The following is a 26,796-nucleotide window of genomic DNA, read 5'->3' as shown; positions in this document are numbered from 1 at the left end:
GGGTTATCCTTAGGGCTTAAAGGTTCAGGTGAGTGTTAGGGTTAGGCTTAGGGATAGCTTTAGGGTTAGGGTTCGGGATACAGTTAGGGGTTAGGTTGAGGGTCACGGTTAATTTTACAGTTAAGGTGAGTGTTCAGGGTAAGTGTTATGGTTATGGTTAGAGTTAGGGTTAGGGTTCGGGTGAAGTTTCAGTTAATAGTGAGGGTTACACTAAAAGTTAGGGTTAATGTTAGAGTTAGGGTTAAGGTTAGCGTTAGCGTTAGTGTTAGGTTTAGGGTAGGTAAGGTTAGGGTTAAGACTAGGTTTACAGTAAAGGGTTGGGCTGGGTTAGGGTTAGAGTTAGGTTTAGAATTATACTTAGTGCTGAGTTTAGGGTTAGGGTTAGGGTCAGGATTCGAGTTATTGTTTGGTTTAGGTATAGGTAGAGTTAAGGTTAGGTTTAAGTTTAGGGTTAGGGTAAGGGTTAGGTTTAAGTCAGCGTTAGGTTTAGGATTAGGGATCGGGTTAGGGTTTGGGAAAGGGTTAGGGTTTCGTCTGAGGGTAAGTGTTAGGTTTACAGTTAAGCTGATGTTTTGGGGTGTTTTGGTTAGGGTCATTGTTAGGTTTAGCGTTCGGGCTAGAGTTAGGTGATAGTTTAGGGTTAGGTTTAGTTTTAGGGTTAGGCTTAGGCTTAGGTTTAGGGTGAAGTTTAGGTTAAAGATGAAGGTTACGTTTAGGGTTAGTGTTAGGGTTAGGTGTTTGGGTTAAGGTTAGGGTCAGTTTAGGGTTCGGTTTAGAGTTCGGGTTAGCGTTAGGGTTCGGGTTAGGTGTTTGGGTTAACGTTAGGGTCAGGTTTATGTTTGTGTTTAGGGTTAGTGTTGGGTTCGTTTTAGGGTTAGTGTTTGGGTGAAATTTAAGTTAAGAGTGAGGGTTGAGCTTAGGGTTAGGGGTTAGGGTTAAGGTTAGTTTTAGGTTTAGGTTTAAGATTAGGTTTAGGGTTAGGTTTAGGGTAAGTGTTAGGGTTAAATCATGGTTAGGCTAGGGCGTGGTTAAGGTTAGAGATAGGGTCAGGTTAAGGGTTGGGGTTAGGTTTAGATGTTAGGGTGAGGGTTAGTGCTAGGTTTCCATTTAAGTTGAGTTTGTAGGGTAAGTTTTAGGGTTGGATTAGGGTTAGAGTTAGAGTTAGGGTCAGGGTTAGTGTTAAGGTTCGGGTTAGGGTTAGGTTTATGGTTAGGATTTGGGTTACGGTCAGGGTTAGGGGAGATTTAGTGTTATGTTTAGTTTCAGGGTCAGGGTTAGGGTGAAGTTTAGGTTAAGGATGAGGGTTAGGGTTAGGGTTAGTGTTAGGGTTAGGTGTTTGGGTTAAGGTTAGGGTCAGGTTAGGGTTAGGGTTAGGCTTACTGTTAGGGTTAGGGTTAGGGTTAGGTTAGGGTTAGGGTAGCGGTTAGGTTAGGGTTAAGACTAGGTTTACGGTAAAGTGTAAGGCTAGGTTAGGGTTAGGTTTAGAGTTAGTGCTAGGGTTTAGGGTTAGGGTTAAGGTCAGGTTTAGAGTTATTGTTAGGTTTACGGTTAAGGTTAGGGTAGAGTTAAGGTTAAGGTTAAGTTTAAGTTTAAGGTTAGCGTAAGAGTTAGGTTTACGTCAGGTTTAGGGTTAGGATGAGGGATAGGGTTAGGGTTAGGGAAAGGGTTAGGGGTTCGTGTGAGGGTTAGTGTTATGTTTACATTAAGCTGATGTTTTAGGGTGTTATGTTTAGGGTTAGGGTTAGAGTTAGGTTAGGTTTAGGGTTAGGGCTAGAGTTAGGGGATAGTGGTTTAGGCTTAGGTTTAGGGTGAAGTTTAGTTTAAGGATAAGGGTTAGAGTTAGGGTTAGGTGTTTGGATTAATGTTAGGGTCAGGTTTAGGGTTGGTGTTTCGGGTTCAGGTTAGAGTCAGGGTTAGGGTTAGTGTTAGGTTTAGTGTTAGTTTTGCTTAGGGTTAGGGTTTGAATGAAGTTAGTGTAGGTTTAAGGTTATGGTTCGGGTGAAATTTTGGTTAAGGTTGAGGGTTCGATTTCGGGTTAGGGTTAGAGTTAGGGTTAGTGGTTAGGGTTAGGTTTAGGGTTAAGGCTAGGTTTCAGCTAAGGATTAGGGTTAGAGTTAAGGTTAGGGGTTAGTGTTTCAGTTAGGTTTAGGATAGGGTTATAATTAAGGTTAAGTTTAGGGTTACGGTAAGAGTTAGATTTACGTTTACAGTTAAGGTGAAGGTTTTGGGTAACTGTTACGGTTAGGGTTAGGGCTAGGTTTAGGGTTAGAGTTTGGGTTAGGGTTAGGGTTAGGTTTAAGTTTATGGTAAGCTTAAAGTTAGGGTTAAGGTTAGGTTAGGGTTAGGGTCAGGGTTAGGATTAGAATTAGGTTTCAGGCCAACATTAGGGTCAGAGTAATCATAAGGGTTAGGTTTAGGGTTACAGATGGGCCAAGGTTAAGGTCAGGGTTAGGTTTAGGGGTAGGATTAGGGTTAAAGTTAGGGTTAGCTTTAGGTTAGGGACAGGGGAAGTAAGATAGGGTGAGGGTTAGGGTTATGGCTAAGGTTTGGGTTCGTTTTCAGGTTAGTGTTAAGTTTATGTTTAGGGTTAGGGTCAAGTTTATGGGTTCTGTTTAGTTTTAGGGTTAGGGTTAGATTTTAGGTTAGGGTTAAGTTAAGTGTAACAGTTAGGGTTACGATTTGTGTTAGGCATTGTGGTTGGGGTGAGGGTTAGGTTTATGGTTAGGGTTGGGTAGGGTTAGGATTATGGTTATGGTAAGGTGTTAGGGTGTAGAGGTGTAGTTTAGGGTTAGGGTTTGGGTGAGGGTTTCGGTTAGGCATTGTGGTTCTGGTCATGGTTAAGTTTGGTTCAGTGTAAGGGTTAGGTTTATGATTAGGTTTCGGGTTAGTGTTAGAGTTAGGGTGAGGGACCCGGTCATGGTTAAGTTTGGTTCAGTGTTAGGTTTAGGTTTATGATTAGGTTTCGGGTTAGTGTTAGAGTTAGGGTGAGGGATAGTGTTAAGTTTTGGGTTAGGTTTTGGTGTTATGGGTTAGGGTTTGCGTTAGGGTTAGTGTTATCTTTATGGCTTAAGGGTTTCAGGTTAGTGTTGTGGTTAGGGTTATGGTTAGCATTAGGGTTAGGGTTGGGGGCTATGGTTAGGGGTTAGAGTGAAGGTTACGGTTAGTTTTACAGTTAAGGTGAGGGTTTAGGGTAAGTGTTATGACTAGGGTTAGAGTTCGAGTTAGGGTTAGGTTTAGGGTTAAGGTTAGGTGTAGGGCAATATTTAGGTTTAGGTGCGGGTTTAGGGTTAGAGTTAGTGTTCAATTTAGGGTCAAGGCTAGATTTAGGGTTAGGGTTAGGTTTAGGTCTAGGGTTAGGATTAGGTTTAGGGTTAGGTTCAGGGCTATTGTAAGGGTTAGGTTTCGGGTTACATTTGGACTAGCATTATGGTTAGATTTATGTTTAAGGATAGGGTTTGGGTTAGGTTTAGGTTTAGGGTTAGGGTTTGGATGAAGTTTAGGATAGGGTGAGGGTTATTTTTATTGTTAGGGCTAGAGTTTGGGTTTGTGTTCAGGTTAGTATTAAGATTAGGTTTAGGGTTTGGGTTAGGGTTGGTGTTATGTTTAGGGTTAGGTTTAGGTTTAGCGTTAGTATGAAGTTTAGGTTAAGGGTGAGGGTTCAGACAAGGGTTAGGATAAGGGTTAGGGTTTTAGTTAGTTTAGACGTTAGGTTTAGGGTGTTAGGGTTAGGTTTTTGGTTAGGGTAGGCTTAAGTATAGGGTTAGTGTTAGGGTTAGGGTTAGATTAGAGTTACTGTTCGTATTAGGGTTAGGGTTAGGGATAAGGATAGGGAGGGTGTTAGGTTTAGGGTTGCGGAAATGGTTAAGGCTAGGGTGATGGTTAGGGTTAGGTTTACATTTAAGTTTTTGGTTTAGGTTAATTGTTAAGATTAGGGTTAGAGTTAGGGTTAGGGTGAAGTTTCAGAAAATAGTGAGAGTTAGGGTTAAGGTTAGAGTTAGGTTTAAGGTTAGTGTTAGGGTTAGATTTAGGGTAGGTGTAAGGAAGGGTTAAGGCTCGGTTTACGGTAAAGGGTTGTGCTAGGTTAGGGTCAGGGTTAGGGTTAGAGTTAGAGTTAGTGCTAGGGTTTAGGGTTAGGGTTAGGGTCAAGTTTAGAGTTATTGCTACGTTTAGGGTTAGTGTTACGGTAGATTTAGGGTTAGGGTTAAGTTTAGGCATACGGTACAGGTTAGGTTTAGGTCAGGTTTAGGTTAGGATTAGGGATAGGTTAGGGTTAGGGAAAGAGTTAGGGGTTCGTGTGGTTGTTAGTGTTAGGTTTATACTTAAGCTGGTGTTTTAGGGTGGTAGGGCTAGGGTTAAGCTTAGATTTAGGGTTAGGGTTAGATTTAGGGTTAGGGCATAGTTTAGGGTTAATTTTGCTTTAGGGTTAGGTTTAGGTTTAGGTTTTGGGTGAAGATTAGGTTAAGGATGAGGGTTAGGGTTAGTATTAGGGATAGGTGTTTGGGTTCATGTTAGGGTCAGGTTAACGTTTAGGTTTATTGTTATGCTTAGGATTCGGTTTAGGGTTAGGCTTAGAGAGAAAAGACTCGTGGTAGTCATTTTCTGGATGAGGAACGAGGATGCAGTGTTGGCCTTAAGCTGTTGTGAAGCCTCGTTTTGGCCCAGGGAAAACAAAGCACCTGGGGAAATCCTATCAAACCCTGGTGTCTTTCCACAGTTGAAAGTGTGGAACTGCAAACTCTTTTCCAAAGAAGAGAGTGCACAGGCAACAGCAGCCTGCATGTTTCTCAGTGGAAGGGAGAACTCCCTGACTTCATCCAGTCCTCTGAGCAAAGCAGGCAGAAGAGAAACTTTCTTTCCTTCCTCTTTTCTGCAATGAATTCCTCATTTGCTCTTGCAAACGCAAGGCTTCTTCTGAAAAACTACATCGCAGTGCATGTATCCTTCCAGAGGAGCAACTCCATAGTTTTAGCTTTAACATATTCGGAAAGCACCCAGGGATAAAAGGCCTTTTCATATTCTCTTTTATGTGTGAATTCGGTCATTTCGCACTTGCCAAAAGAGGTTTCCTACCACAAACTACAAAGTAGTAACTCTCTCCTGGCAGAGTAAATCCTGTGCAGTGTTGCCGTGATGAGATACTGTTGGTGCAGTGAGGCCCAGGGAAAACACATTGCCTAGAGAAATCCTAGCAAAGCCATGTGTTTCCCCACATGAATGTATGTCAGGTTCACTTATTTGCCAAGAACAGAGCTCAGAAGCAACATCAGATTTTGTGTTTCTCAGTGAAAAAAAGAACACTGTGACTTCATCCATTCCTCTGACGAATGCAGTTAGAAGGAGAAAACCGTCATTTGGTTTCGCTTTCCCGGAATGAGATCGGCAAATCTGTCCTTCGCGAAGAGAAGTTTTCCTCTGGAGAACTGCCTTGCGGTAGCCATATTCTGGAAGTGGAAGGAGTATGCAGTGATAGCGTTAAGCTATTGTGAAGGCTCGTTTTGGCCCAGGGAAAACAAAGCCCCTGGGGAAATCTAAACAGACCCCGGTGCCTTTCCACGGTTCAAAGTGTGGAACTGCAGACTCTTTTCCAAAGAAGAGAGCGCACAGGCAACAGCAGCCTGCATGTTTCTCAGTGGAAGGGAGAACTCCCTGACTTCATCCAGTCCTCTGAGCAAAGCAGGCAGAAGGAGAGAAACTTTCTTTCCTTCCTCTTTTCTGCAATGAATTCCTCATTTGCTCTTGCAAACGCAAGGCTTCTTCTGAAAAACTACCTCACGGTGCATGTACCCTTCCAGAGGAGCTACGACATAGTTTTAGCTTTAACATATTTGGAAAGCACCCAGGGAGAAAAGGTCTTTTCGTATTCTCTTTTCTGTCTGAATTCGGTCATTTCGCACTTGCCAAAAGAGGTTTCCTAGCACAAACTACAAAGCAGTAACTCTCTCCTGGCAGAGTAAATCCTATGCAGTGTTGCCCTGACGAGATACTGTTTGTACAGTGAGGCCAAGGGAAAACACATTGCTTAGAGAAATCCTAGCAAAGCCGTGTGTTTCCCCACATGAATGTATGTCAGTTTCAGTTATTTGCCAAGAACAGAGCTCAGAGGCAACATCAGATTTTGTGCATCTCAGTGAAAAAAAGAACACTGTGACTTCATCCATTCCTCTGAAGAAAACAGTTAGAATGAGCAAACAGTCTTTTGGTTTCGCTTTCCCGTAGTGAGCTCGGCAAATCTGCCCTTCGCGAAGGGCAGTTTTCCTGTGGAGAACTGCCTTGTGGTAGCTGTATTCTGGAAGTGGAACGAGTATGCTTTAAGCTATTGTGAAGGCTCTTTTTGGCCCAGAGAAAACAAAGTGCCTGGGGAAATCCTAACAAACCCCAGTGCCTTTCCACAGTTCAAAGTGTGGAACTGCAGACTCTTTTCCAAATAAGAGAGCACAGAGGGAACAGCATCCTGTATGTTTCTCAGTGGAAGGGAGAACTCCCTGACTTCATCCAGTCCTCTGAGCAAAGCAGGCAGAAGTAGACAAACTTTCTTTCCTTCCTCTTTCCTGCAATGAATTCCTCATTTGCTCTTGCAAACGTATGGCTTCTACTGAAAAACTGCTAATCCTAACCCTAACCCTAAGCTTAACACTAAAACTAAACCTAACCCTAACTTGACCCTAACCTTAACCCAAACACCTAAGCAAACACTACCCCTAACCCTAACCCTCATCCTTAACCTAAACTTCACCCTAAACCTAAACCTAATCCAAACCCTAAAACTAAACCTAACCCTAAACTATCCCCTCACTCTAACCCTAAACCTAAACCTAACCCTATCCCTAACTCTAACCCCGACCCTAACCATAACACCCTAAAACGTCAGCTTAACTGGAAACCTAACACTAACACTCACACGAACCCCTAACCCTTTCCCTAACCTTAACCCTATAACTCATTCTGACTCTAACCCTCATCTAAACCTAACCCTTACCCTAACCCTAACCATAAGCCTAACTTTTACTCTACCCTAATCCTATCCTAAGCCTAACAATAACTCCAAAACTAACACTAACCCTAACCCTAAACCCTAGCACTAACTCTAAATTTAAACCTAAGTGTAACAATAACCCTCAACCTACCTTAAAACTCATCCTATCACTAACCTAAAGGTAACCCTAACTTTAACCCTAACCGTACCTCTAAACCTAACTCTAACCTTAACATTAACCCATCTGTAATCCTAAACCTAACCCTTACAATAATTCCGGCCGTAACCCTCAACCTAAAGCTAATACTAATCCTAACCCTGACCCTAACCATTACCTAACCTTAACCCTACCATGAACTTAAACAAAACACTAAACCCTAACCCTAACTCTAACCCTAACCCTAGCCCGAACCCAAACCCTAACGCTAACTCTAACTATGACTCTAACCCACACCCTAAAACTAATCCTAAACCCTAGCACTAACACTAGCTCTAAACCTGACCCTAAACCTAGCTTCGCCCTACCCTGTACTGTAAACCTAGCCTTAATCCTAACCATACCACTACCCTAACCCTAACTCTATCTCTAGCCCTAACCCTAACTCCTACCCTAACACTAACCTAACCCTAACTCGAACTCTAACCCTAACAATAACAGTTGCCCTAAACCCTCACTTTAAATGTAAACCTAAACCTAACCCTCACCTGAACCCCTAACTGTATCCCCCAACACTAACCCTAATGCTATCCCTAACCCTAACCCTAACCAGAACCCCTAAGCCCTAATGATAACCCTAACCCTAAAACAAAACCTAACCCTTAACACCAAAGCCTATCCCAAAACTTAACGCCAACTCTAACCCTAACTCTAACACTAACCCTAAACCTAATCATAAACATAACACTAACCCTAAACCAAACCTAACCATGAACAGAACCACAATGCCTACCCGGAATCTTCACCCAAACCCTAACCCTAAACTACACCTCTAACGCCTAACACCTTACCATAACCATAATCCTAACCCTATCCAACCCTAACCCTAACCCTCACCCTCACCCCAACCACAACGCCTAACACAACCATAAACCTAACCTTAACCGTAACACTAAACTTAACCCTAACCTTAAATCTAACCCTAACCCTAAAACTGAACACAACCCCTGAACGTAACCCTAACCCTAAACATAACCTTAACACTAACCTGAAAACAAGCCCAAACCTTAGCCATAACCCTAATCCTCACCCTATCTTAAACTTCACCCTATCCCTAACCTAAAACTCACCCTGACTTTAACACTAACCCTACACGTAAACCTAACCCTCACCTTAACCTTGTCTCACCTCTAACCCTAAACCTAACCCTTACAATAACTCTGACCCTAATCCTCACCCTAAACCTAATTCTAATCCTAACCCTGACCCTAACCTAACCATGACCTTATCTTTAAGCCTACCATAAACTTAAACCTAACCCTAACGCCTAACCCTAACTCAAACCCTAACCCTAGCCCTACCCCTAACCTTAACCATAACACTTACCAAAAACCCTCAACTTAACTGTAAATGTAACTCTAAGTCTTACCCTAACCCTAAACTTAACTCTAACTATAACCCTACCCTAAACCTAACTGAAACACTAACCCTTAACCCTAACTCTAACCCTAATCCTTAGAGTAAACTTAAACTGAACCCTAAACCTAATCCTAACCACTAACCGTAACTCTAAACCTAAAACCTACCCAAACGGAACCTTCACCCTTAACCAAAATTTCACCCTAACCATAACTCTAAACCTACACTAACTTCATTAAAAGCCTAATCCTAACCAAAACTAAAACTAACCCTAACACTAACCCTAACCCTAACGCTAAACCTAAACTTAACCCTAACCCTGACCCTAACTTGTACCCTAACACCTAACCCTAAACCTCATGCTTAACATAAACTTCACCCTAACTCTAACCCTAAAACTAAACGTAACACTAAATCTCCCCTAACCCTGACCCTAACCCTAGTCCTAACCAAAAACCTAACCCTAACCCTAAACTTAACACTCACCCTGACCCTAACTCTAACTCTAACCCTAATCTTAACACTAAAACTTACCCTACACACTCAGCTTAAATGGAAACCTAGCACTAACCCTCACCCTAACATCGAAACCTAACCCCAACACTTAACCCAACCCTATCTCTAATGATAACCTAGTCCTAAACCTAACCATGACTTAACCCTAACACTTACCCTAACCCTACCTCTAATCCTAAACTTAACCCTAAACTTAATCCTAACCTTAACCCTAACCCCTGAAGCTAAACCTAAGCTCAACCCTCACCCTTAACTTAAATTTCACCTTCACCCTAACCCTAACCCTAATCTTAAACCGGACCCTAACACTAACCCAAATACTTAGCCCTAAAGCTAACATTAAGCCTAACCCTAAACCTAACCCTAACCCCCCAAAAAACACAACACTAACCCACTAAAAAAAAAACCCTAACCCCCTAACAGAAACAACTGTAACCCCCTAACAGAAACAACCCTAACCCTCTAACAAAAACAACCCTAACCCCCTAACAACAAACAAACCTAACACCCTAACAACAAACAACACTAACCCCCTAACAAAAATCAACCCTAACCCCCTAACAACAAACAACCCTAACACCCTAACAACAAACAACCCTAACCCCCAAACAACAAATATCCGTAACACCCTAAAAAAAACAACCCTAACCCCCTAACAACAAACAACACTAACCCCCAACAACAAACAAACCTAACCCCCTAACAACAAACAACCCTAACCCCCAAACAACAAATATCCATAACACCCTAAAAACAAACAACCCTAACCCCCTAACAACAAACAACACTAACCCCCAACAACAAACAAACCTAACCCCCAAAAAACAAACAACCCTAACCCCCTAACAACAAACAACTCTAACCCCCAACAAACAAACCTAACCACCTAACAATAACAACCATAACCCCCTAACAAACAACCCTAACCCCCTAACAAACAAACCTAATCCCCTCACAACAAACAAACCTAACCCCCTAACAGCAAACAACCCTAACCCCCTAGCAACAAACAACCCTAACCCCCTAACAACAAACAACCCTAACAGGCTAACAACAAACAACCCTAAACCTCTAACAACAAACAACCGTAATCCCCTAACAACAACCTACCCTAACCCCCTAACAAACACAACCCTAACCCCCTAAGAAAAATAACCCTAACCCCTTGACAAACAACCCCATCCCCCTAACAAAAACAAACGTAACCCCTAACAACAAACAACCCTAACCCACTAACAACAAACAAACATATCCCAGGAACAAAAACAAACCTAACCCCCTAACAAACAACCCTAATCCCCTAACAACAAACAACCCTAACCCCGTAACAAAAAACAACCCTAACCCCCTAACAAACAAACCCAAACCCCCTAACAGCAAACAACCCTAACCCCCTAACAAACAATCCCAAACCACAACAACAAACAACCCTAACCCACTAACAACAAACAACCCTAACCCTCTAACAACAAACAACCCTAAACTCGTAACAAACACAACCCTAACACCCTAAAAAAAACAAAACTAACCCCCTAACAAACAACCCTAACCCCCTAACAAGAAACAACCCTAACCCCCTAACATCAAACAACACTAACCCCTTAACATCAAAGAACACTACCCCCTAACAAAAAACAAACCTACCCCCCTAACAACAAACAACCCTAACCCCCTGACAGCAAACAACCCTAACCCCCAACAACAAAAAACCCTAACCCCCTAATAAACAATCCTAACCCCCTAAAAGTAACAACCGTAACCCCCTAAGAAACAACCCTAACCCCCTAACAACAAACAATCCTAACCCCCTAAAAACAAACAATCCTAACCCCCTAACAACAAACAACCATAACCCCCTAACAACAAACAACCATAACCCCCTAACAACAAACAAACCTAACCCCCTAACAACAAACAACCCTAACCCCCTAACAACAAACAACTCTAACCCCCAACAAACAAATCTAACCACCTAACACTAACAACCGTAACCCCCTAACAAACAACCCTAACCCCTTAACAAACAAACCTAATCCCCTCACAACAAACGTAACCCCCTAACAGCAAACAACCCTAACTCCCTAACAACAAACAATCCTAAGCCCCTAAAAAAAAAAAACCCTAATCCCCTAACAACAAACAACCCTAACCCCCAACAACAAACAACCCTAACCCCCTAGCAAAAAACAACCCTAACCCCCTAACAACAAACAATAACCCCCTAACAACAAACAACCCTAACCCCATAACAAACACAACCCTAACACCGTAAAAAAACAAAACTAGCCCCCTAACATACAACGCTAACCCCCTAACAACAAACAACCCTAACCCCCTAACAAGAAACAACCCTAAACCCCTAACAACAAACAACTCTAACCCCCTAACAAACAACCCTAACCCCCTAACAAACAAACCTAATCCCCTAACAACAAACAACCCTTACCCCCTAACAAAAACAACCATAACCCACTTACAAAACCCTAACCGAGTAACAAAACAACCGTAACCCCCTAAAAACAAACAACTCTAACTTCCTAACAAACACCCCTAACCCCCTAACAAAAAGAACCCTATCCCCCAACAAACAAACCTAACCCCCTAACAGCAAACAACCCTAACCCCCTAACAACAAACAACCCTAACCCCTTAACAAACACAACCCTAACACCCTAACAAAACAACCCTAACCCTCAACAACAAACAACACTAACCCCGTAACAACAAACAACCCTAACCCCGTAACAACAAACAACCCTAACCCCCTAACAACAAACATCCCTAACCCCCTGACAACAAACAACACTAACCCCCTAACAACAAACAACACTAACCCCGTAATAACAAACCCTAACCCCCTAACAACAAACAACACTAACCGCCTAACAAAAGGCAAAATGGAAAGGAAAAAAGGAAGACAGGGAAAAAGGCAAAAAGACAAGGAAAAAGGCAAAAAGTCAAAAGACAAGGCAAGACAAAAAGGCAAAAATGCAAAGCAAGGCAAGGCAAGAAAAAAGTAAAAAGGCAAAAAGGCACTGCAAGGAAAAGAATAAAGGCTAAAAGGCAAAGTGAAAAGGCAATGCAAAAAGGAAAAGATAAGGCCAAACTTAAAATGGAAAAAAGGCAAAAATCGAAAAAGATAAGGGAATAGGCAAGGCAAAAAGGCAAAAACATAAGTAAAGGCAAGGTAAAAAGGAAAAAGGGAGGGCAAAAAGGCAAGGACAAAGGAAAAAAAGCAAGGCAAAAAGGCAAATCATAAACACAAAAAGGCAAATCATAAAGGCAAAAAGGCAATGAAAAAGTCAAGGGAAAAAGGGAAGAAGTCAAAGCAAAAAGGCAAGAGAAAAGGCAAAAAGGAAAGGAAAAAAAGTGGAAAAGACAAGGGAAAAGGGCACGAAAAGAAAAAAGGTAAAAAGGCAAAAGCCAAGACAAGACAAAAAGGCAAAACCACAAGGCAAGACAAAAACGCGAATAAGGCAAGGGAAGGAAAAAGGTAAAAAAAGGCAAAAAGGCAATGAAAGGAAAGGAATAAAAGCGAAAAGGCAAAGCAAAAAGGCAAAAAGGCAATGCAAAAATGCAATAAGAAAAGAGATAAGGCGAAAGTTAAAATGGAACAAAGCAAGGAAAAAACGCAGAAAGACAAACAGACAAAGAAAAAGCAAAAAGGGAAGAAGGCAAGGCAAGGTAAAGAGGCAAAAAAGGAAAAGCAATAAGGAGAAAAGCAAGACAAAAAAGCAAAAAGGCAAGGCACAAAGGAATAAAGGAAGGGAAAAAAGGCAAAGAGGCAAGGCAAAAGGGCAAAAAGGCAAAAAGATAAGACAAAAAGGAAAAAAGGCGAAGAGGGAAAAAGTCAAAAAGACAAGGCAAAAAGCTAAAACGGAAGGCTAAAAAGGGAAAAAGGGAAGGCAAAAAGGGAAAAAGGCAAGACAAAATGCCTAAGCAAAAGGATAAAAAGGCAAAAAGATAAGGCAAATGGAAAAAAGCCAAAGAGGCAAAAAGTCAAAAGACAAGGCAAAAAGGGAAAGGCAAAAAGGCAAGTCATAAAGGCAAAAAGGCAATTGAAAAGGCAAGGTTAAAAGCGAAAATCAAGGCAAAATGGCAACACAAAAGGGAAAAAGGCAAAAAGTCCAAAGGCAAGTCAAGGAAAAAAGGCAAAAACACAAGGCAAGACAAAAAGGCAAAAACGTGAAAGGCAAGGCAAGGAAAAAGGCAGAAAGGTAAAAAAGTAAAAAGGCAAAAAGACAATGAAAGGAAAGGAATAAAGGCTAAAACAGAGCAAAACAGCAAAAGGCAATGCAAAAATGCAAAAAGGAAAAGAGATAAGGCAAAAGTTAAAACGGAAAAAAGACAAGGAAAAAAGGCAAACATCCAAAAAGACAAGGGAAAAAGGCAAGGCAAAAAGGCAAGGCAAGGTAAGGTAAAAAGGCAAGAAAGCAAAAAGGAAAAAGGGAAGGCAAAAAGAAAAAAGGCAAAATGGCAAGGAAAATAGGCAAAAAGACAAGGCAAAAGGACAAAAAGGCAAAAAGATAAGGTGGAAGGAAAAAAGACAAGAAAAAAGGCAAAGAGGCAAAAAGTCAAAAGGCAAGGCAAAAAGGTAAAATGAAAGACAAAAAGGCAAGGCAATACGAGGAAAGGCAAACCAGTAAAAAGGCAAAAAGGCAAATCATAAAGGTAAAAAGGCAATAAAAAGGTGAGAAAAAAAGAGAAAAAGGCAAGGAAAAAAGGCAAGACAGAAGTCAAAAAGGAAATGAAAAAAAGCAAAAAGAAAAGGGAAAAACGCAAAAAAGCAAGGAAAAAGCCAAAAAGACAAGCGAAAAAGGCAAGACAAAAAGAAAAAAGGCAAGACAAAAAGAAAAAAGGCAAGGCAAAAAGAATAAAGGAAAGGAAAAAAGGAAAAAAGGCAAGGCAAAAGGGCAAAAAGGCAAAAGGGAAAAAGGCAAAGAGGGAAAAAGACAAGGCAAACACCTAAAACGGAAGGCTAAAAAGAGAAAAAGGGAAGGCAAAAAGGCAAGGCAAAAGGACAAAAAGGCAAAAAGATAAGGCAAATGGAAAAAAGGCTAAGAGGCAAAAAGTCAAAAGACAGGGCAAAAATGTAAAATGCAAGGCAAAAAGCAAAAAGGCAAGGCAATACCATAAAAAGGCAAAAAGGGCGGCAAACCAGTAAAAAGGCAAAAAGGAAAGTCATAAAGGCAAAAAGGCAATGCAAAAAAATGAAAAAGGCAAGGTTAAAAGTGAAAAAGTCAAGGCAAAAAGCAACACAAAAGGCAAACAGGAAAAAAGACAAGGGAAAAAGGCAAAAAGACAACGAAAAAAGCCAAAAAGGCAAAAAGTCAAAAGGCAAGGCAAGGGAAGGGGCCAAGATGGCTGACTAGGTAGAAGCTACCTCGGATCCCTCTTGCAACAAAGACTCGGAAAAACAAGTGAATCGATCATATACATGACAATCTACGAACCCTGACCAACAAACACAGATTTAAAGAGTTGACCTCAGTGACAGAGACCCAGAACGAACAACTACAGGGAAGCAGCGACTGTTTTCGGAGCCTGGAACCAGCGTCCCAGTCAGGAAACTTTGGCGCTGGGCTTTGGACTGGGTGCTGGGGACCTGAGCACGGCATCCTGTAAGGGTATAAACATGGGGCGCAGCCCCAGCCTCCTGAACTGACCTCTGGAGGTGGCCCAGCTGGTCTTCGCAGGTGACGCGGCGACGCAGCTGGAGGGAGGAGAAGTTGCCTGGAGGCAGCGACTGGTTTTGGAGCCGAGAGAGCAGCGTCCCAGCCGGGGAACCTTGGTGCAGGGCTTTGGACTGGCAGCGGAGGAACTGACCGCGGCTTCTGAGACAGCGCAAGCACGGGATACGGACCTGACCCTCGGGGGCAATCTCTACCCAGCCAGCGCACACAGGAGACGCGCCCCTCGGGAATCTCAGATAAAACAGTCATCCCAAGCAAGATAAGTAACTTTGTCTATATTCCGGGGAGCTACCCTCTCCTGTTTTTCTGAACTCTCCCCTCCCCTTCCCAGGCGGCCTCATTAACTTTGGAATTTCCTGAGCCAGAGGGAGACCTACTCCTCGGTTTTTCTTTTCCTTTTTTTTTTTGCTTTTTTCCTAACCCATTCTTATGGCCCGAGAGAAGAACCTACAAAAAACCCAGGGACCAAAAATCCTTCCCTAATTGGACTAAAAACACAGAACCAGCTCCAGACAAGCATATGTGACCCACAGTCTCGGGCTTTCATCCCTACAGGGAACAAGGTGGCTATTATAATGCAAAGGAATTTATGGTAGGGATCTGACTGCATTTGCTTTAGCGGATTTACTGGAAAGACAAGTTTCCCAGGTCTGATATCTCTGCGTAATCAAGAGCCCTCACTGACCCACAACAGGGAACTGAGGGCTGAAGTTCCCCCCAGACCACCTAGCCTCCTGACTTAGGGGTCTAAGGAGGGTGACACCTACCAATCAGTAGAGGACTTGCATTGGGGGCCTAAGGTACAGCTGCAGAGCCCTCCTACCAAGGTGCTTTAGGAATAGAGACACACCTACCTCACTGACACTTGGGGGAAGACTGTTAGCATCCTGCCTCCCCTGGAGTGTGAACCCCAGCTGCTACTAGAATCTGGTGCACACAACTATCACCACTACTTCTCGAGATGGATAGCTGACAGGGTGCAGCACACACTTGATGACCCAAAATCAGATTAGGCATATATATATGACAATAGCCCAAACCAGCTGGCAATAGGTCATAAGTAAGTCAAGGGCTACAACAAACAAGGCAATACAATCTAGTAGCCCACCCACGTATATGGAAAGAAAACAAAACAAGATAAGACTCAGTGAGCAAATATAGAATAAATCACTAAAAAAATTTTTTTTTTATATCTTAGTGATGGCTCGGAGACAGCAGTCGATATCAAACCACATAAAGAAGCACACCATGACTGCTTCTATAACCCTCCAAACAAAAGAAACAAAATCTTTCCCAAATGAAGATACAATCCTGGAATTATCAGATACAGAATATAAAAAACTTATTTACAGAACGCTTCAAGACATCAGGGATGACCTCAGAAATGAAATAAGGCAAACTGCAGAAAAAGCCAAGGAACACACTGATAAAGCAGTTGAAGAACTCAAAAAGATTATTCAAGAACATAGTGGAAAAATTAATAAGTCGCAAGAATCCGTAGAGAGACAGCATGCAGAAACCCAAAAGAGTAAGGATAAAATTACAGAATTAGACAACGCAATAGGAAGTCAGAGAAGCAGGCTCTAGCAATTAGAATGCAGAGTGGGAAATCTGGAGGACCAGGGAATTAAAACCAACATAGCTGAAAAAAATCAGATAAAAGAACAAAAAAAAAAAAAAGAAGAAATCCTAAGAATCATGTAGGACTCTATCAAGAAGGATAACTTGCATGTGATTGGAGTCCCAGAACAGGGAGAGAGGACAGAAAACACAGAGACAATAGTTGAAGAACTCCTGACACAAAACTTCCCTGACATCATGAAAGACGAAAGGATATCTATCCAAGATGCTCATCGAACCCCATTTAAGATTGATCCAAAAAGAAAAACACCAAGACATATTATCATCAAACTTGCCAAAACCAAAGATAAAGAGAAAATTTTAAAAGCAGCCAGGGAGAAAAGAAAGGTCTCCTTCAAGGGAGAATCAATAAGAATAAGTTCAGACTACTCAGCAGAAACCATGCAGGCAAGAAGGCAATGGGATGATATATACAGAGCACTGAAGGAGAAAAACTGCCAGCCAAGGATCATATATCCAGCAAAACTCTCTCTGAAATATGAAGGTGAAATTAAGATATTTACAGATAAACACAAGTTTAGAGAATCTGCAAAAACCAAACCAAAGCTACAAGAAATATTAAAGGAAATTGTTCAGAAAACCAATAATATCAGATACCAGCACAACACAGGGTCACAGAACAGAACATCCTGATATCAACTCAAATAGGGAAATCACAAAAACAAATTAAGATTAATTTAAAAAAATGCTCAAAATAGGGAATCATTGAAGTCAATAGGGAAAAGATCACAATAATCAAAAAGAGGGACAAAATACAGGTGGCATATAACTGCCATATGGACAGGGATACAAGGCGATATAGGACAATACAAGTTAGGTATTTACTTAGAAAAATAGGGGTAAATATTAAGGTAACCACAAAGAGGTATAACAACTCCATAACTCAAAATAAAAGCCAAGGAAAACGTAATGACTAAAAAAACATAAAGTCAAATAGTACGAAAATGAGAATCTCACAATTTACAAAGAAAAACGTCTCAGCACAAAAAAGTAAGTGGAAAAATGAAATTGTCAACAACACACATAAAAAGGCATCAAAATGACAACACTAAACACTTACTTATCTATAATTACGCTGAATGTAAATGGACTAAATGCACCAATAAAGAGACAGAGAGTCTCGGACTGGATAAAGGAACACGATCCGTCTACATGCTGCCTACAAGAAACACACCTTAGACTTAAAGACACAAACAAACTAAAACTCAAAGGATGGAAAAAATATATCGAGCAAAGAATAAGCAAAAAAGGAGTAGCAATATTATTTTCTGACAAAATAGACTTTAAACTTAAATCCACCACAAAGGATAAAGAAGGACACTACATATGATAAAAGGGACAATTGATCAGGAAGATATAACCATATTAAATATTTATGCACCCAGTGACAGGGCTGCAAGATACATAAATCAAATTTTAACAGAATTGAAAAGTGACATAGACACCTCCACAATTCTATTAGGAGACTTCAACACACCACTTTTGGAGAAGGACAGGACAGCCAGTAAGAAGCTCAATAGAGACATGGAAGACCTAGCTACAACAATCAACCAACTTGACCTCATTGACTTATACAGAACTCTCCACCCAACTGCTGCAAAGTATACTTTTTTTTCTAGCGCACATGGAACATTCTCTAGAATAGACCACATATTAGGTCATAAAACAAACCTCTGCAGAATCCAAAACATCGAAATATTACAAAACATCTTCTCAGACCACAAGGCCAAAAAAGTAGAAATCAATAACAGAAAAACTAGGGAAAGAAATCAAATACTTGGAAACTGAACACTACCCTCCTGAAAAAAGACTGGGTTATAGAAGACATTAAGGAGGGAATAAGGAAACTCATAGGATGCAACGAGAACGAAAATACTTCCTATCAAAACCTCTGGGACACAGCAAAAGCAGTGCTCAGAGGCCAATTTATATCGATAAATGTACACATACAAAAGAAGAAAGAGCCAAAATCAGAGAACTGATTTTCAACAAATAGAAAGTGAGCAACAAAAGAATCCATCAGGCACCAGAAGAAAGCAAATAATAAAAATTAGAGCTGAACTAAAAGAATTAGAGAACAGAAAAACAATTGAAAGAATTAACAAAGCCAAAAACTGGTTCTTTGAAAAAATTAACAAAATTGATAAACCATTGGCTAGACTGACTAAAGAAATACAGGAAAGGAAACAACCCAAATAAGAAACGAGAAGGGCCACATCACAACAGACCCAAGCGAAATTAAAAGAATCATATCAGATAATTACGAAAAAGTGTACTCTAACAAATTTGCAAACCTAGAAGAAATGGATGAATTCCTGGAAAAACACTACCAACCTAAACTAACACAATCACAAGGAGAACAACTAAATAGACCCATAACAAAAAAAGAGATTGAAACGGTAATCAAAAAACTTCCAACAAAAAAAAGTCCTGGCCCGGATGGCTATACTGCAGTTTTACCAAACTTTCAGAGAAGAGTTAACACCACTACTACTAAAGGTATTTCAAAGCATAAAAAATGACAGAATACTACCTAACTCATTCCACGAAGCCACCATACCCCTGATACCAAAACTAGGTAAAGACATCACAAAAAAAAGAAAATTACAGACCTATATGCCTCATGAATATAGACGCAAAAATCCTCAACAAAATTCTAGCCGATAGAATTCAACAACATATCAAAAAAATAATTCACCACGACCAAGTGGGATTTATACCAGGTATGCAAGGTTGGTTTAATATTAGAAAAACCATTAATGTAATCCACCATATAAATAAAACAAAAGACAAAAACCACATGATCTTATCAATTGATGCAGAAAAGGTATTTGACAAAGTCCAACACGCATTTATGATAAAAACTCTTACCAAAATAGGAATTGATGGAAAATTCCTCAACATAATAAAGGGCATCCATGCAAAGCCAACAGCCAACATCACTCTCAATGGAGAGAGCCTGAAAGCATTTCCCTTGAGAACGGGAACCAGACAAGGATGCCCTTTATCACTGCTCTTATTCAACATTGTGCTAGAAGGCCTAACCAGAGCAACTAGGCTAGACCAAGAAATAAAGGGCATCCGGATTGGCAAGGAAGAAGTAAAATTATTTGTATTTGCAGATGACATGATCTTATACACAGAAAACCCGAGGGAATCCTCCAGTTGTCTCTCTTTGGCTCATTCCAGCTCCATTCGGCTCCATTCAGCTCCAATCTGGTCGATTTGAATTGATTGGGCTCTATTGGGATTGATTGGGCTCGACTCAGCCCTATATGTCCCTATTCGGTGCTATTCTGTTCTATTCAACTCTTTTCTAGTCTATTCATCTCGGTTTGACTGCATTTGACTCCATTCCACACCATTCTACGCTCTTCTACTCGACAGAACCCTATCCCGCCCTAGTCTTTCCTCATCTAGTCTCTTCTTTTCGATTCTGTTGTATTGGATTCTCGTTTTCTCTTTTCTCTATTCCATCCTATGCTACTCTACCATACCCTACACGAAACTAAGCTATCCTGACTTATCCTCTTCTATTCTATTGGATTCTGTTTTCTCTGTTCTACCATATGCTACCCTACCTTATGACACGCTACTGTACCATACCCTACTCCATAGGGGTACTCAATAAGGGTACTAGTTTGGAAAAGGGACTACCTAAGGCAAGGGTACTAGTTCAGGCTACTAGTTAGGGCCACTGTACTAGTTAAGAGTACTAGTTAATGGACGGGTACTAGTTAAGGCTACTAGGAAGGCAAGGTACAAGTGAAGGCTACAACTTCAGGCAAGAGTATTAGTTTAGGCTACTAGTTGATGCAAGAGTACAAGTTCATACTATTAGTTAAGGCCAGGGTACTAGTTCAGGCAACTGGTAAAGGCCAGGGTACTAGTTAAGACTACTAGTTAATGCCAGAGTACTAGTTGAGGCAAGGGTACTAGTGACGGCCAGGGTAATAGTTAAGGCTGAGCTACTAGTCCATGCAAGGCTACTACTTAAGGGAACTATTTAAGGTTTGGGTACTAGTTAAGAGCACTAGTAAGGCAAGGGTAGACATTAAGACTATTACTTAAGACAAGGCTACTAGTTAAGGGTACTAATTACGACAAAGCTATTAGTTCAGAATACTAGTTAGGGCCACTGTACTAGTTAAGAGTACTAGTTAAGGCTACTAGTAAGGCAAGGTACAAGCTAAGGCCACTACTTCACGCAAGAGTACTAGTTAAGTCTACTAGTAGATGCAAGGGTACATGTTAAAAAAAAAGTCCCGAGTACTAGTTAAGGCAACTGGTTAAGGCAAGGGTAGTAGGTATGGGTACTGATGAGGCCAGGGTACTAGTTAAGACTACTAGTTAATGCAAGGTTACTAGTTAAGGGTACTTGTTGAGGCAAGGGTAGCCATTAAGACTATTACTTAAGGCAAGTCTCCTAGATAAGAGTACTAGTTAGGACAAGGCTACCAGTTCAGGATACTAGTTAGGGGCACTGTACTAGTTAAGAGTACTAGTAAAGGCACGGGTGCTAGTTAAGGCTGCTAGTTAAGGCAAGGTACAAATTAAGGCCACTGCTTAAGGCAAGAGTACTAGTTAAGGCTACTAGTTGATGCAAGATTACAAGTGAATACTACTAGTTCAGGCCAGAGTACTAGTTAAGGCAACTGGTTACGGCAAGGGTAGTTGTTCTGGGTACTGATAAGGCCAGGGTACTAGTTCAGATTACTAGTTAATGGCACCAGTTAAGGCTGCTAGTGAAGGCCAGGGTCTTAGTTAAGGCTACTGGTAAAGGCATGGGTACCAGTGAAGGCAAGGCTTATAGTTAAGGTTACTAGTTGAGAAGGCAACTAGTTCAGGATACTAATTAGGGGGACTGTAGTAGTTAAGAGTACTAGGTAAGGCAATAGTACTAGTTCAGGCCACTAAAGGCAAGAGTACTAGTTAAGGCTACTAATTGATGCAAGTTTACAACTTAATACTTCTAGTTTAGGTCGGGGTACTAGTTAAGGGAAGGCTACTAGTTAAGGGAAGGCTACTAGTTCAGGATACTAGCTAGGGGCACTGTACTAGTTAAGAGTACTTGCTAAGGCACGAGTACTAATTCAGGCCACTAATTAAGGCAAGAGTACTAGTTAAGGCTACTATTTCATGCAAGTTTATAAGTTGATACTTCTAGTTAAGGCCAGGGTATTAGTTCAGGCAACTGGTAAAGGCAAGGGTAGTAGTTATGGATAGCGATAAGGCCAGGGTACTAATTAAGATTACTACTTAATGCCAGGGTACTAGTTGAGGCAAGGGTACTAGTTAAGGCTGGGCTACTAGTCCTTGCAAGGCTACTACTTAAGGGTACTAGTTAAGATTTGGCTACTAGTTAAGAGTACTAGTAAGGCAAGGGTAGACATTAAGACTGTTCCTTAAGTCAAGGTGACTAGTTAAGGGTACTAGTTACAACAAGGCTTCTTGTTCAGAATACATGTTAGGGCCACTGTACTAGTTAAGAGTACTAGTTAAGGCCACCAGTTCAGGCAAGAGTACTAGTTAAGTCTACTCGTCGATGCAAGGGTACATGTTAATCCTACTGGCTAACTCTAGGCTGCTAGTTAAGGCAACTGGTTAAGGCAAGGGTAGTAGTTATGGGTACTGATAAGGCCAGGGTACTAGTTACGACTACTAGTTAATGCAAGCGTACTAGTTAAGGGTACTTGGTGAGGCAAGGGTAGCCATTAAGACTATTCCTTAAGGCAAGGCCCCTAGTTAAGGGTACTAGTTAGGACAAGGCTACCAGTTCAGGATACTAGTTAGGGGCACTGTACTAGTTGAGAGTATTAGTAAAGGCAAGGGTGCTAGTTAAGGCTGCTAGTAAAGGCAAGAATACTAGCTAAGGCTACAAGTTGATGCAAGATTACAAGCGAATACTACTAGTTAAGGCCAGGGTACTAGTTAAGGCAACTGGTTACGGCAAGGGTAGTAGTTCTGGGTACTGATACGGCCAGGGTACTAGTTCAGACTACTAGTTAATGCGAGGGTACTAGTTAAGGGTACTCGTTAAGGCTGCCAGTGAAGGTCAGGGTCTGAGTTAAGGCTACTTGAGAGGCCAGGGTACTAGTGAAGGCAAGGCTACTAGTTAAGGGTACTAGTTTAGAGAAGGCTACTATTTCAGGATACTAGTTAGGGGCACTGTACTAGTTAAGAGTACTAGCTAAGGCACGAGTACTAGTTCAGGCCCCTACTTAAGGCAAGAGTACTAGTTAAGGCTACTATTTGATGCAAGTTTACAAGTTGATACTTCTAGTTAAGGCCAGGGTACTAGTTAAGGCAACTGGTTAAGGCAAGGGTACTAGTTAAGGCAAGGCTACTAGTTAGGGGTAGTAGTTAAGGCTTGGCTACTAGTTAAGGGTACTAGTAAGGCAAGGGCAGACATTAGGGCTATTACCTGAAGCAAGGCTACTAGTTCAGGGGACTAATTCAGACAAGGCTACTAGTTCAGGCTACTCGTTATGGCCGCTGTAGTAGTTAAGAGTACTAGTTAAGGCACAGGTACTAGTTAAGGATACTAGTTAAGGCAAGGTACAAGTGAAGGCTACTACTTAAGGCAAGACGATTAGTTTAGGCTACCAGTTGATTCAAGTGTACAAGTTCATACTACTAGTTAAGACCAGGGTACCAGTTAAGGCAGCTGGTTAAGGCCAGGGTAGGACTTATGGGGACTGAGAAGGCCAGGTACTAGTTAAGACTACTAGTTAATGCGAGGGTACTGGTTAAGGGTACTAGTTGAGGCAAGGCTCCTAGTGAAGGCCAGGGTACTAGTGAAGGCTACTGGTGAAGGCCAGGGTACTAGTTAAGGCAGGGCTACTAGTTCAGGGTACTAGTAAGGCAAGGGTAGACATTAAGACTATTACTTAAGGCAAGGCTACTAGTTAAGGGTACTAGTTCAGACAAGGCTACTAGTTCAGGATACTAGTTAAGGCAAGGGGAGTAGTTCAGATTCAGAATTTAGGGTACTTGTCAGGGCAAGGGTACTCTCCAAGGCTAGTTGTCTAGCCTACTGATCTATACCACTAGTCTGACTAGTCCAGCTGTCTTGTCTAGGCTACTACTCTAGACTTCTCTTGTCTACTCTAGTCTACTTTCGTCTACCCTATCAAAAACCACCCGACCCTAACCTTTTCGAATCTATTCAATTGGATTCGATTCAAAGCATTTCAATGTGATTGGACGCGATGATGCTTGAATCGGCTCATTCGGCACCATCAGCTCGATTCAGCTCGATTTGGCTTGAATCGCTTCGATTCAGCTTGTTTCAACTCAATTCGACTTGGTTCAGCCTTATTCGGCTCGATTCGACTCTTTTCTACTCTAGTTTTCTCTATGCAACTCCATTCGACTTGATTCTACTCTATTCTGTTCTACCCTACCCTACCCTACTCTAATCTATTCTAATGGATTCGATTGGACGCTATTGGACGCGATTCATCACGTTTTGTTTCCATCGGGCTCGATTCGGCTAGAATTGGCTCTATTCAGCTCTGTTCTGCACTATTTCACTCTGTTCGACTCTACTCTTCTCTACTTTACTCTTCTCTGCTCTACCGTACTGTGCTATATTCTCTTCCTTCTATTATGTACGGTTCTATTCTGTTCTGTTCTACCCTCCCAGCCGCTCCCCTCCCCTTCTCTAATCTTTGATTCTGTTCGAGTCATCGCATTTTCACGCCATTCGACCCGATTAGGCTTGAATCAGATCAGTTCGCTTCGAATCGGTTCGATTGGGCTCCATTTGGCTCCATTCAGCTCCAATGGCATCGATTCTGCTGGATTCTGCTCGATTAGGCCTTCTTTGGCCCTATTCGGCCCAACTATGCTCTATTCGACTCTTTTCTACTCGATTCGTCTCTAGTCGGCTCCGTTCTAATCCATTCCACACCATTCTGCACTATTCTCCTCTATTCTCGTCTACCCTTCCCTACCCTAATCTATTCGAATGGATTCGATTTGACCCGATTCGAAGCGATTCAACGCGATTCATCTTGTTGTGTCTCCATTCGCCTCAATTCGGCTACGTTCTGCACTATCTGACTCTTTTCTCCTCTATTCTATTCTGCTGGATTCTTTCTGTTCTGTTCTGTTCTCTCCTATTCTGTTGGACTCTGTTCTATCCTACCCTACCCAAGCCTACTGCACCCCACCCAAACCCACCCTACTTGAATCTATTTGGTTCAATTCGATTCACTTCGACGCGATTTGATAGGATTCGACGGGATTCGACAAGGTCCAAAGGCATTTGACGGGATTCAAAGAGATTAGACGAGATTCCATACGATTCGACGTGATTCAGCAGAATTCTAGGAGATTGGACGCAGTTCGAAGGTATTTGACGTGATGGGACGTGATTCGTCGTGATTCGACGACATTCGATGCAATCCGATGCGATACGAAGCGATTCGACCCGGTCCGACACAAAACGATGTGATCTGATGCGATTCGACGTGATTCCATGTGATTCGACGCTATTCAGTGACAGTCGGCGTGATTCTGCTTGATTCAGCTCGATTAGGTGCGAATCGGCTCTATACGGCTCCTTTACGTCTCTATTCGGCTCCATTCAGCTCTGTTTTCTCTATTCGTCTCTATTTGGCCTATTCGGCTCTATTCGACTCTATTCGAGTCTATTCGACCCTACTCTTTTCTACTCTATTCTTTTCCTTCTGTTCTGTTCTAATCTCTTCTAGTCTACTCTATTCTATTCCACCCTCCCCTCCCCTTCTCTAATCTAGACGTTTGGATTGGATTGGATGCATTGAACGGGATTCGACGTGATTAAGCTTGAATCAGCTCGATTCGATTCGATTTGATTTGGCTCTATTCGGCTCGTTTGGGCTTGAATTGCTTCGATTCTGCTCAATTCGGCCTCTTTCGGCCCTATTCTGCTCTATTCGACTCTTCTCTACTCTTTTCGTCTCTATTTGACTCCATTCTACTCTTTATTCCACACCATTCTACACTATTCTGCTCTACTCTATCCTACACCACTCTAATTTACTCGAGTCGATTAGACGTGATTCCTCTCATTTCGACTCCATTCGGCTCTATTCAGCCGTATTCGAGTCTACCCTATTATACACTAGCCGACTCTATCGTACTCTAGTCTACTCTTCTCTATTTTCTTTATTCTTCCTATTCTGTTCTGTTCTATTCTACTCTATTCTACCCTACCCTATGCTACCCAACTCTAATCTATTCTAATCCATTTGATTGGATTCAACCCATTTGGACACGATTCGGCTCAGTTTGGCTCTATTTAGCTCTGTTCGAATCTATTCTACTCTACTCTGTTTCCCTCTACGCTACTCTAGCCTACTGTTTTCTGTATTCGTTCTGTACTGTTCTGTTCTCTTCTATTCTCTTCTGTTTTATTCTATGCTACTCTGCCCTATTCCACCCTGCCATACCCGAACCTCCCCTACTCTAATCTCTTCAATTCGATTCCATGAATTTGGACACGATTCAGGTCGAATTGGTTCGATTCATGTCCATTCGGCTCCATTTGGCTCGAAGAGTGTCGATTCAGCTGGGTTCGGCTCCATTCGGCTCCATTAGGCTCGATTTGCTGGATTTGGCTCAATTCAGCTCGATTCGGCCCTCTTCGGCCCTCTTCAGCACTATTCGGCTCTTTTCTACTCTTTTCGACTCCATTCGATTGCGTTGCACGGCATTCTACTCCACTCAACACTATTTTACTCTACCCTACCCTAATTGACTGGAATTGGTTCGAGGGGATTCAACGCGATTTGCCTTGTTCCTTCTCCATTTGGCTCGATTCGACTCTATTCGACTCTGTTCTACTCTACACTATTCTGCTCTGCTCTAACCTTTTGGCCTCGATTCTCTTGTATTCTTTTTATTCTCTTTTACTGTGTTCAATTCTCTTCTACTCTATTTTAACCAACCCTACTCTAATCTATTCCACTGGATTCGATTCCACGCATTTCGATGCGATTCGGCTCCAATCGGCTCCGTTGCACTCCATTCATCCCTCTTGGGCTCCAATCGGTTCGACTCAGTTCTAATCGGCTCCATTTCGCCCTGGTCAGCTCTATTCAGCTTGAATAGGCTCTATTCAACTCTATATGGCTCTATGAGTCTCCTCAACTCTATTATCTCTTTTCAACTCCATTCTACACCATTCTACTCCATCTGACTGTATTCTTCTCTATTCTATTGTCTTCTACTCTACCCTTCTCTAGTCTATTCTAATCGATTCGGTTTGATTGGACTTGAATGGATGGGATTCAATGCAACTCAACGGGATTCGACGCGATCCAGCATGATTCCCCGGGATTCGGCACCATTCATCTTGATTTCTATCACGTTGGGTCTTTTGGGCTCTATTTTGCTCTAGTCGGCAA

The sequence above is a fragment of the Loxodonta africana genome, chromosome 7 (genome assembly GCF_030014295.1).
Source record: "Loxodonta africana isolate mLoxAfr1 chromosome 7, mLoxAfr1.hap2, whole genome shotgun sequence".
In the NCBI taxonomy this organism is placed as follows: Eukaryota; Metazoa; Chordata; class Mammalia; order Proboscidea; family Elephantidae; genus Loxodonta; species Loxodonta africana.
The sequence above is the reverse complement of the archived record's forward strand: the minus strand, read 5'-3'. Positions refer to the sequence as shown.